At 49.1% G+C, this 10,199-nt stretch overlaps 1 long non-coding RNA gene across 1 annotated transcript; it reads left to right on the forward strand.

The window, feature by feature from the left end:
- The first annotated feature begins 4,398 nt into the window (after nt 1–4,398).
- Nucleotides 4,399–7,044, forward strand: LOC125945288 (uncharacterized). The gene is made up of 3 exons (XR_007466784.1): nt 4,399–4,597; nt 5,712–5,859; nt 6,552–7,044. It is a non-coding gene; the product is annotated as an uncharacterized LOC125945288 (long non-coding RNA).
- The last annotated feature ends 3,155 nt before the right edge of the window (nt 7,045–10,199 follow it).

The following is a 10,199-nucleotide window of genomic DNA, read 5'->3' on the forward strand; positions in this document are numbered from 1 at the left end:
GAGGGCGTCCAGCACAGTCTTCAGACGATTCAGGTGTTCCTCAAAGGTCGCCGAAAATACGACGACGTCATCAAGATAAACGAGGCAAGTATGCCACTTCAAACCAGTGAGAACAGTGTCCATCATTCTCTGGAATGTCGCAGGTGCAGAACACAAGCCGAAAGGGAGCACTTTGAATTCATACAGGCCATCCGGCGTAACAAAGGCCGTTTTCTCGCGATCTCGTTCATCAACTTCAATCTGCCAGTATCCGCTTTTCAAGTCTATAGATGAAAAATACTTGGCGCGTCGCAGTCTGTCGAGTGAATCATCGATGCGGGGCAGTGGATAGACGTCTTTTTTAGTCACGCTGTTTAGCCGCCTGTAGTCAACGCAGAAACGTAGTGTTCCGTCCTTCTTCTTCACGAGGACGACCGGCGATGACCAGGGACTTTTGGAAGGCTGTATAACATCGTCCTGAAGCATCTCTTCGACTTGCGTATGTATCGCGTCCCGTTCTTTGGCCGAAACTCGGTAAGGCTGTTGTTTTATGGGCGAGACGTCGGTATATGTAATGATTCGGTGTTTCGTGATGGGCGTCTGACGCACCTTAGAGGACGAGGCGAAACATTCTTGGAATTGAAGCAGCAATTCATGCAGCGCTATTTGTTGTTCCTCCGGTAGAGTCGAATTAATGTCTACTTTGCTTAGTGATGCCGTCGCAGCCCCCGGTGTCGATTGGAGAGCATTGTCCAGTGATGCAGACGTAAAACATTCAGCAGTCTCTGTTATGGGGTAGGCGAGAGCGATGGCAGTGCGACGAAAAAGGTGACGGTGCTCATTACTAAAATTCGTCACAAGCAGCGTAGAACGTCCGTCACGAAGCGTGACGAGGCTGCGAGCGGCGCAGAGACCTAGTGTGAGCAAGAGCGACATGTTGCCTTCAGCGACTGCCTCACCATCACGTAACTTGTCACACACGACATCAACGAGGACACTCGAACGGGGGGGGGGGGGGGGTAACGCGACGTTGTCGGCATAAACGCGAAACGTGCTGAGATGGCTGTCGTCGGTTTTGTCTGCTGCTCTCTCTGTCGAGAAGGTCACGGTGCGCTCCCGCAGGTCGATAATAGCGCCATATTCCCGTAGAAAGTCGATTCCCAGGATGATGTCTCGGGAACATTCGCGAAGTACAAGGCAACTGGAGAGAAACGTACGTCCACGAATGCCAACTCGGAGTGTGCATATACCAAGTGGGGTGACTACATGTCCGCCGGCAGTACGAATTTGTGTTCCGTACCAAGGCGTAACTACTTTCTTCAGGTGTGTCGCTAGTTTTCGGCTCACGATCGAGTAATCAGCCCCTGTGTCCAATAACGCACTGACTTCATGGTGACCGTCGAGCACCACAGGTATATCCAAAGACAGTCGGCTTCCGAGTTCAGTTGTTGTCGAATCACTGCCGGTACCTGGTCGCGTCGCTGGGAGGCCTTGCTCGCGTCGATTATCAGCGGCCTCGCCCCCGAAGGTCGCTGTCTTTAGTTTTCCCGTCTAGGGCTTGGCGAACGCCCCTGCGCCGCCACTGGGGAGCTCCGGGAATTTGGGGAAAATCGTCTCGGCGACGGTGACCGTGACTGCCGTCGCAAGGGCAGTGGCATGCGCTGTTGAGACAGGTATTCCTCAATGGCTCTTGGTCTTTCGCCGAATCTTGGCCTTGGAGAGTCGACGGCAAAACCCTGAAGTCCAAGGCGGCGATATGGGCATTCACGGTACACATGTCCGGCTTCGCCACAGTGATAGCACAGCGGTCGCCTGTCCGGTGTGCGCCAGACATCCGATTTTCTTTGAAGTGGTTGGCGGTTCTCCAAGTGCTGGATCGGTTGCACTGATGGAAGTGTATCGTGAGGTGTGGGGCGGACGAAGCGCGGAGAAGCAGGAATATACCGGCTCGCAGCTTCCGCGTATGATGCGCGCCGAAGCTCCGTCGGCACAGGTGGTGTGACCTCCCTGGCAAGCGGGACTTGCAGAGCATGCTGCACCTCGTTCCTGATGAGGCTGGATATGGATCCCGCAGCAGGTTGAGGCGGGCAGTGTATTCTTTGCAGCTCGTCGCGTACCACTGATCGGATGAGGTCGCAGAGGGAGTCGATGTTGATGCTACCTCCGGCAGCTCCGATCTGATCCATCGATGACGCGACGCTGATTTGCCGGTCGTACACTGCTGACCGCTGCTGAAGCACTTTTTCCATTGTCGTGGCTTCCGTTAAGAACTCGGCCACAGTCGTCGGGGGACTCCGAACAAGGCCAGCGAAAAGCTGCTCCTTAACCCCTCGCATTAAGTGCCGGAGCTTCCTATCTTCTGCCATGTCCGGGTCAGCTCGACGAAAGAGGCGCGTCATGTCCTCAACGTACATCATCACACTTTCGTTGGGCATTTGGATGCGCGACTGAATGGCCCGCTCGGCGCGTTCACAGCGATCAGCATTGGCGTAACTTGCCCGCAGATGACGACAAAAGTCGCTCCACGACGAGAAGGGTTCGCGGTTCTCGTACCAGGTGCGAGCGCCATCCTCCAGGCTAAAGTATACATTCTTCAGCTTGTTCGCATCGGTCCACCCATTGAAATCAGCGACGCGTTCGAACTGAGCCAACCAGTCTTCGACATCCTCAAGGATGGAACCATGGAAGACTTTTGGCACTTTCTGTAGCGTATAGTGAGCAGCACTAGTAGTGCCTTCCATACCGCTTTGGTGCGTAGCTGACGTAGTCTCGGGAAGAGGTCCAAGCTCAGGGGGCAATCCTCGGACTCTTCGGCTGGCCCGGTGAACAGGTGTTGTCACTGTAGGCACAGGGCTACCAGGAGGCGTGTAGGACATTTGCTGGGACTACCCAGCACCTCCACCAGTTTCTAACGTGCAACAGAAGGCCTTCAGAGCAAGAAGTCCTGCACCGGCAGAGACGAGTACTAGCCAGGAAGATGGCTGACCCCAAAAACGAAAAACCTCTTCTTCTTCTCTCCTTGCCTGAATACTGGCTCGCGCTCGCCGCAGCTCGAGACCTCGTGGCAATATATGCCAAAGCAGGTACCTTTGTTTCTTCATTTGTATATATGTTTTAACATAGTTTAAATATCGTGGCATCATTATGTGCGTTTTGGATTTACGGCCGAACAAGAAGTTGGGTGTAGAAGAGAAGGACGACATTCGGTTGGCTAGCTGAATCTCTATAAACACTCAGCTTATCAAGACCATCGCGACTATCGTTGCATGGCATTTCAATAAACGCCTTCTTTAGACGCAGTGGAATGGTGGACGTCAGCTAAAAGGAACGCAGTACCGAGGCGGCGGCAGTGAACACATAAAACAGAACGAACGCCAGCAATGGTGGATGTATTGTTCGTCCGCATCTGTTTTGCGCCTTTTATTTTTCCTGAAGTATGGCAAACCAAACTAGCTCAAACAGAGATTCTACAACAGTGGTAGACTGAGCACAAAATCGCGGGATCGAATCCCGGCCGCGGCGGCCACATTTCGATGGAGGCGAAATGCAAGAACGCCCGTGTGCTTGCGTTGTAGTGCACGTTAAAGAACCCCAGGTGGTCAAAATTAATCCGGAGCCCTCCACTACGGCGCGCCTCATAATCAGAACTGGTTTTGGCACGTAAACCCCAGAAAGAAGAAGAACAGTGGTAGAGGTGCGGGGTTTTACATGACGTTCCACGGAGTCGTAACCGCTTGAACTTTGCCGGAACCACCGCCTTGGTGGTCTCTCGCCGATGACTTCAACCATGTTAAAGGACGCAGATGGACGAAGGTAAACGTCAAGTGTCAACACCGTCAAAGTCAAAACCAGTGGGACCTGCACAGAATTTTGCGGAACCACGCTTGTTCGCGGGAAGAGCAGGCGAAGCTGTCGACGGCTCACGCACTCAGCTAGGGTGAGTCGCTACAACCGTTGGGACTCCGTCAGTTAGCTTGACAATATTGTATTAAGGCGAAAGCCTTATATGCCCCATGAAACGGGAAATCCGGAGAGCGTGGGGATTCAACATCCGATGACAGGAGAACTCACGTGACCAAGTGATGCCGTCACGTTCCCGGTGCTGGACCTGCAGCGGCTTGCACTGCGAAATCCCGCGGTGAACAGCCACAGCGTCGAATGGACGCCGTGGCCTGCACCCAATTCGAGCACATGAACTAGTGAAAAGTATCGCGCGGAAGAGTCAGAATGCTTTCGAATTCAATGCACGTAAGGAGACATAATTGCTTCTGTAACGTTTTGTTACTTACTGAAAGAGTATACTGAAGTGGTGCGAAAACCACGAAACTAGACCGATCCCACCGGCCAGTTTCACGACGCCACCGCTGCCGCGGTGCATGCTGGTACTTGTAGTCATCCAGCCGCTCCAGCCGCCCGCAGTGCCTGTACGTCGGACGATTTTTGGCAATTTTTGGTTAGTGTGGAGCTATCGTGCCATGGGAGGATTCACCTGCTGCGTTCCTGGGTGCTACAACAACAGCACAAGGGACAAAGGCTTCGGATTCTACGTGTTTCCTAAAGAGCGAAAGCTACGAGAGACGTGGATCCAACGGATTAACAGGGCCGGACGGAACGGCAGGTAAGACAGCTGTTTTGCCATGTAAAACACAGTTTCTCTAGTAAATAGGTGCATTACGGTTGGCCTCTTGTCTCGGAATATAAAACCATGTAGCTGAATACGCCAAAGAATATTTGCGCATTACGTAAGCCCTTTCCGGAATAGGTGAGCCGCCGCTCGTACAGTGAGTGTTTAGGCCGGGCATTTTGTTGTATCGCCCCGCGTCCCGCCCTTTTTTTATTATCGCTGCATACTTTTATTACAAGTTATAGTGTTGTATGCCTATATGAGGTCCTTTAGGTGTTCATGCTGTTTGGGTACAGCGCCCCGTACGTCGCTTACGTGGTTTCCTTTACAACGCAAGTAGCAAGCATGCATGCATAAGTTGACGGTGAGCTCTCTGACCAGGATTTTGTAATAATACTACTGCGCACGGTCGTCCACTTTTAGTTCGAACATGCGAGCGCATGGCCGTGCTCTTCGGAGTGCCAGTGCGTCAGTCGTAGCCGCACATCGAAGCGCAGTGGCGCACTACGAGAAGCACCAGATACAAGTGCCTATACGCCGACGCCACTTTACCTCGGTGCGCGGCCGTGTCAGATGCATTGGCACTTCGAAGAGCACAGCCATGCGCTTGCGTGATCAAACTAAGAGTGGACGACCCTGTACATCGAGACGCAACTTTTTTAATCGACGTAACATGCTTCACGGGACCCTTGGCAACGACTTAGCCATAACTCGTTGGGCCAAAGGTCGGATGAGCGTTCACGGATCATCCTCGAGGCAAGTGGTGTCTCCGGAACCTCGCCCCTACTTTCCGGGAAGTAGTTATCTGGCGCATGCCCGCGGCAGATTTCGCGGCACCTATGCAGCTAACTGGCTGCAACAGCTGAAGATTTTTTTGCGTCTGTGGCGCTGTCGAATACCCCCCCCCCCAAAAAAAAAAAAAAAAAAAACTTTATCACTTGCACCGTACTGATGGAATCTTATGTACGCTAATCAAGAGAAAGTTGTACTGTTGTCTCACAATGGAAGTATCTAGCCTGTACATACAAAAAATGTGGAAAGTACACTATTGCTATCCTGGCCATGTTCATTGTGTCATAGCATTAATCCTGGAACTCTCTCTACCTAGGTTCTCGAAGTTTACTCCAACCACAGGACACAGAGTTTGAAGTGCCCACTTCGAAGGAGGGAAAAAGACTTACATGAACCGTGTGCCCACAATATTCCCTTTGAGACAGCAAAAGGTGGAGAAGAGGCGACCGTTGAGAAGAACAAAGGTAATATAAGCACAAGTAATACAGAGAAAAAGCATGTTATGCTTACATATACATCATTATTTCTTTTTATGGTAGGGCTTGACACAGGTGGCAGCTACGTAAGGGTTGTGCTAGTGCATGAAAAAACAAGTGAAGATGCTTAGTAAACTTACTAGTGTGAAGTATTAATGAAAAATGTACTGTACAAATCCTCATCTGCAGCCGCAATGTTGAAATAGCTGATCATTCTGAGTTTAAGTCTGGTTTGACTAATGTGCTGTTATCTTAAACACAAGAAAGTGTCGCATTGTCAATTTTCCCCCCTTTTTTAGTTCATTTCCTGATTCAGCCAATCTTTTTTCCACTGTTTTTCTTGTTTTGTAGGCACATGCTACTGTTTCTTGAGTGCGATTCCTCTTGTCGTTCCTTTTCCGGTCCTGTTTGCAGGCGCTGTTTATATACCTTGTATGCTATCTGGTTCATCCTTGCTTGTGCTCTGCATTATTTGCGTTTTTTTCAGTGTCTTGTTCTAACTTTTTTTTTTCATTTGTGAGCCTCTTTTATATTTGGAATAATATGTACATTTACTGCTGTTTATGTTCAAATTTTTGTAATCAAAACCAACTCAAATCAAATGCCCTTGGGCCCTGAGTGTATTGTGAATAGTGTTATAAAGACTGAAACACATGGCTTTCTTTATTTTCTCCTGCCAGCCTGAAGTTGTCAGGAGCTCAACTGTGCCACCTGGATCTGAGCAAGAGGTCTCTGCCATCGCTAGCAGTGACAGCGATGATCCTTTGCAGCAGGAAGTGCATCTACACCTGGACCATGCATACAGCAGCCAACAGTGAAGTTATGATGAGCTTGTCGAGCAAGTTGCTAAACAAAAGCACGTCATAACTGAACTCCTGGAGCAAGCTGAAGCAGCAAATGCGACAGTGGCAGAGCTTAACAACCTGCTTAAACGAAGTCAGCAGGACCACGCCGAAACAAAAAAGCTGTGTGACCGTCTTCAGCAGAAGAACAGGTGCTTAAGACTTGAGTTATCAGCAATGCAGGAAAAAGTTAGACGTTGCAAGACTGAAGCTGCACAGAACATGGATATCACATATGAGGCCCTTGTAAAAGACGAGAAAAAGCTGCGGTATTACACTGGCTTCACATTCAGCAAGCGCTTGGACACTTTTTGGTCCCTTCTAGAGCCAGATGCAAAAAGGCTGTGCTTCGGGCAAATGAATGAAACGGCCAGTGAAGAGAGAAAATTCATCCTGCCTTTGAAGACCCAGCTCGTGCTGGTCTTGATGAGACTGAAGCTTGGTCTTGACGGCCTTGACCTTGCATACAGGTATGCTGTCAACATTCAAAGCTTGAAATAATTTTTTGCACCAATAGTTATTTATACCTAACATCTAAAAAGTTAATAGGAGTGACTCATGTAAATCTGTTTCCACGCCAATTTATTTACAAGGACATTATATGCATAACATCATCTATGAATCTACTGTGTGGACTAAAATAAGCAGAACCCTACATGCCTTAATGGTTCACATCATAGAGTTTCATATTACTATAACTAGAGGGCAACGTGGCGCTGCGATCGTTCAACTATCATGGGAATGATGGGAAGTACAGGCTACGGATTGGTATTCTGTTGACTGGCGAACTAGTCTACAGGTATTTTTTGTCAGTTTTGGTTTCGCTAGTTTTGCTCCAAGCGCAATTGCTACAATCCGCAGAACACAAACTTACTTGTGGTAGGAAAGGTTGCTGCTTCCTGGCTGTAGTCTGCTGTCGCAAAACGGGTAAGCGCAAAGCCACGACATAACAGTTGCTGGCGCGCACTTCAGAAGAAGCGGTACGTCAACATAAAATATAGTGAAGCATGCTCGTAAGAGGCCACAAGCGTCCAAGATAGCACTGCAGCAGATGTGTTTAAAAGTACTCGAAGACGTTCATCAATCGTGACAGCCGATGCAGCCTTTCGAAAGAGCGAGAGAGTTCGCAAGTGCGTCTGCGCAGACGCAAGTGCGTCTGCGAGAAAAGTTCACTTTCCCCGCGTTCGCAGCGAGCAGGCGTCGTAGCAGACGACACTTGTAACATTTCTCTCAAAGGCGCAACACTTTTCTCATTATACAAAATTTTTATTCCCACAAATATTTGATGAGTATCTTTTATATAAGCACATTCACGGTTGTTATTGCTGTTGTGAAAGTAAATAAATAATTATTCAATGGCGCTAAATCAGGCAGAACGATGCATACCCTGGTGGTAAACCATGCTTCAATCTCAAAGTCATACAAACTTTATTCAATGTATTATGCATTATATAAAACACAACATAAATAAAATTAATTTTTGCACGAAAATGTTTTAATACAGCTTCGTTTACTGCGCCGCATGCAAACGCCACCAGTTTCAAGACAGAAGTCAATCCGAAGCCTGTACTTCCCATCATTCCCATGTAGGTTGAGGCGACGTTCAGGAGAACCCCCGTAGACACTAGCGCCACTTTTCCCTCTAGGTTTTTTATTTAGAAACTCTATGGGAACGAGAGAGAAAAAGAGCGCGCATCGGGAACGAACGCCTTTGTGCACCGCAGCGTCCTTAGCTACGGATGAGAGAAAGAGAGAGAGCGCGTCGGGAACGAACGCCCTTGTGCACCGCAGCGCCCCTACCTACGGACGAGAGAGAGAGAGAGAGTGCGCGTTGGGAACGAGTGAGAAAGAGAGCGCGCGTCGGGAACGAACGCCCTTGTGCACCACAGCGTCCCTAGCTACGGAAGAGAGAGAGTGCGCATCGGGAACGAACGCCCTTGTGCACCGCAGTGCCCCTAGCTACGGACGAGAGAGAGGAGAGCGTGGGGAGCGAGAGAGAAAAAGTGCGCGCGTCGGGAACGGACGCCTTTGAGCACCGCAGCGCCCCTAGCTACGGACGAGAGAAAGAGAAAGAAAGAGAGCGCGCTACGGGTACGAACGCCCTTGTGCACCGCAGCGACCCTAGCTATGGATGAGAGAGAGAGAGAGAGAGAGAGAGAGCGCGCGTTGGGAACGAACGCCTTTGTGCAGCGCAGCGCCCCTAGCTACGGACGAGAGAGTAAGAGAGAGCGCGCGTCGGGAACGAGAGAGAAAGAGAGCGCGCGTCGGGAACGAACGCCTTTGTGCACCGCAGCGCCCCTAGCTACGGACGAGAGAGAGAGAGAGCGTGCGTCGGGAACGAGAGAGAAAGAGAGCACAGCTGCGCCTCTAGCGGGAGCGGTGAGTACTAGCGTGGCTACAACGGCGCGACGGCAAACAAGGCTCGACCCCAAGGAGCTTCGCCCCTAAAATAGCGAACGTTCGCTGCAGTTTATTCAGCTTTCATGTCAACAAGAAACCTCAATCACAATCGCAAACAAAAGGCTGGTGATCGCGGGTGGCGTTCTCGAGAGTTCGTAGAAAGCGGCTGCGAGGCGTCCTATACAGTGGGGCCTCTATCGGAGCTCACGGGTCGTCTAATATGGAATCAGCATATGTACGCGGCAGCGAAAATCCCGAGACCACTCAGCACATCCTAATTGTATGCGAAGGGGTTCACCCAGTGAGAGCCTAGGTAATGAACACCTTCCGAAAGTGCATGGATTTAAAGTAGATGAAGCATCTACCGGTCAGCAGCCGAAATAAGCGAGAGACATTTAGAGTATTGGTGGGAAAAAAAAAGCAGGGAAGAGATTGATACGACCGGATTCATTACAGGCATATGTAGCGGTACAAGGTTGATAGAAAAGTGTTGAGAAAGCGAAGAAAGAATAATGAGATGCATATATAAATTCTGGAACGAAAAGCATGCATAGCAAACCTTATTAACTCAAGCCGGCTAGGTGACTATTTGTCACCGCTTCGTTTGAAAGGGGATGCCAATAAATAGTCATCATCATCATAATTATCGCGGGAGTATCATCATCGCAGTAGCAGCAGTAGTAAAAAAAGTGTTTAAGGATTCTTCTAATGTAAATCAGACATATTAATCAAGTAAGCGCAGTTAATTGATGCTTGCAATATGTATACCAAATAAATAAATAAATAAATAAATAAATAAATAAATAAATAAATAAATAAATAGTGAATAAGGGAACTATGATTAGTTGTCTTACATAAGCGCAAAGAAAAAGTGCTATCCTGCGCTTTTTCCGGTCTTGTCTATTTGATTTTACTCTTTTTGCGCTATGACGTACCACTAGCTCAGCAGCACATTGAGGGCAACATGATGGTAACCACGGCAGAAGTTAACGATATATCTGTTTCATAATATGTCTTATTTGTTATTGTTTAAGTCTACTTGTTACAAAGCAACTTCCATATCTATTGGCGAGTGTCTTTTTGCGA

The sequence above is a fragment of the Dermacentor silvarum genome, chromosome 5 (genome assembly GCF_013339745.2).
Source record: "Dermacentor silvarum isolate Dsil-2018 chromosome 5, BIME_Dsil_1.4, whole genome shotgun sequence".
Lineage (NCBI taxonomy): Eukaryota > Metazoa > Arthropoda > Arachnida > Ixodida > Ixodidae > Dermacentor > Dermacentor silvarum.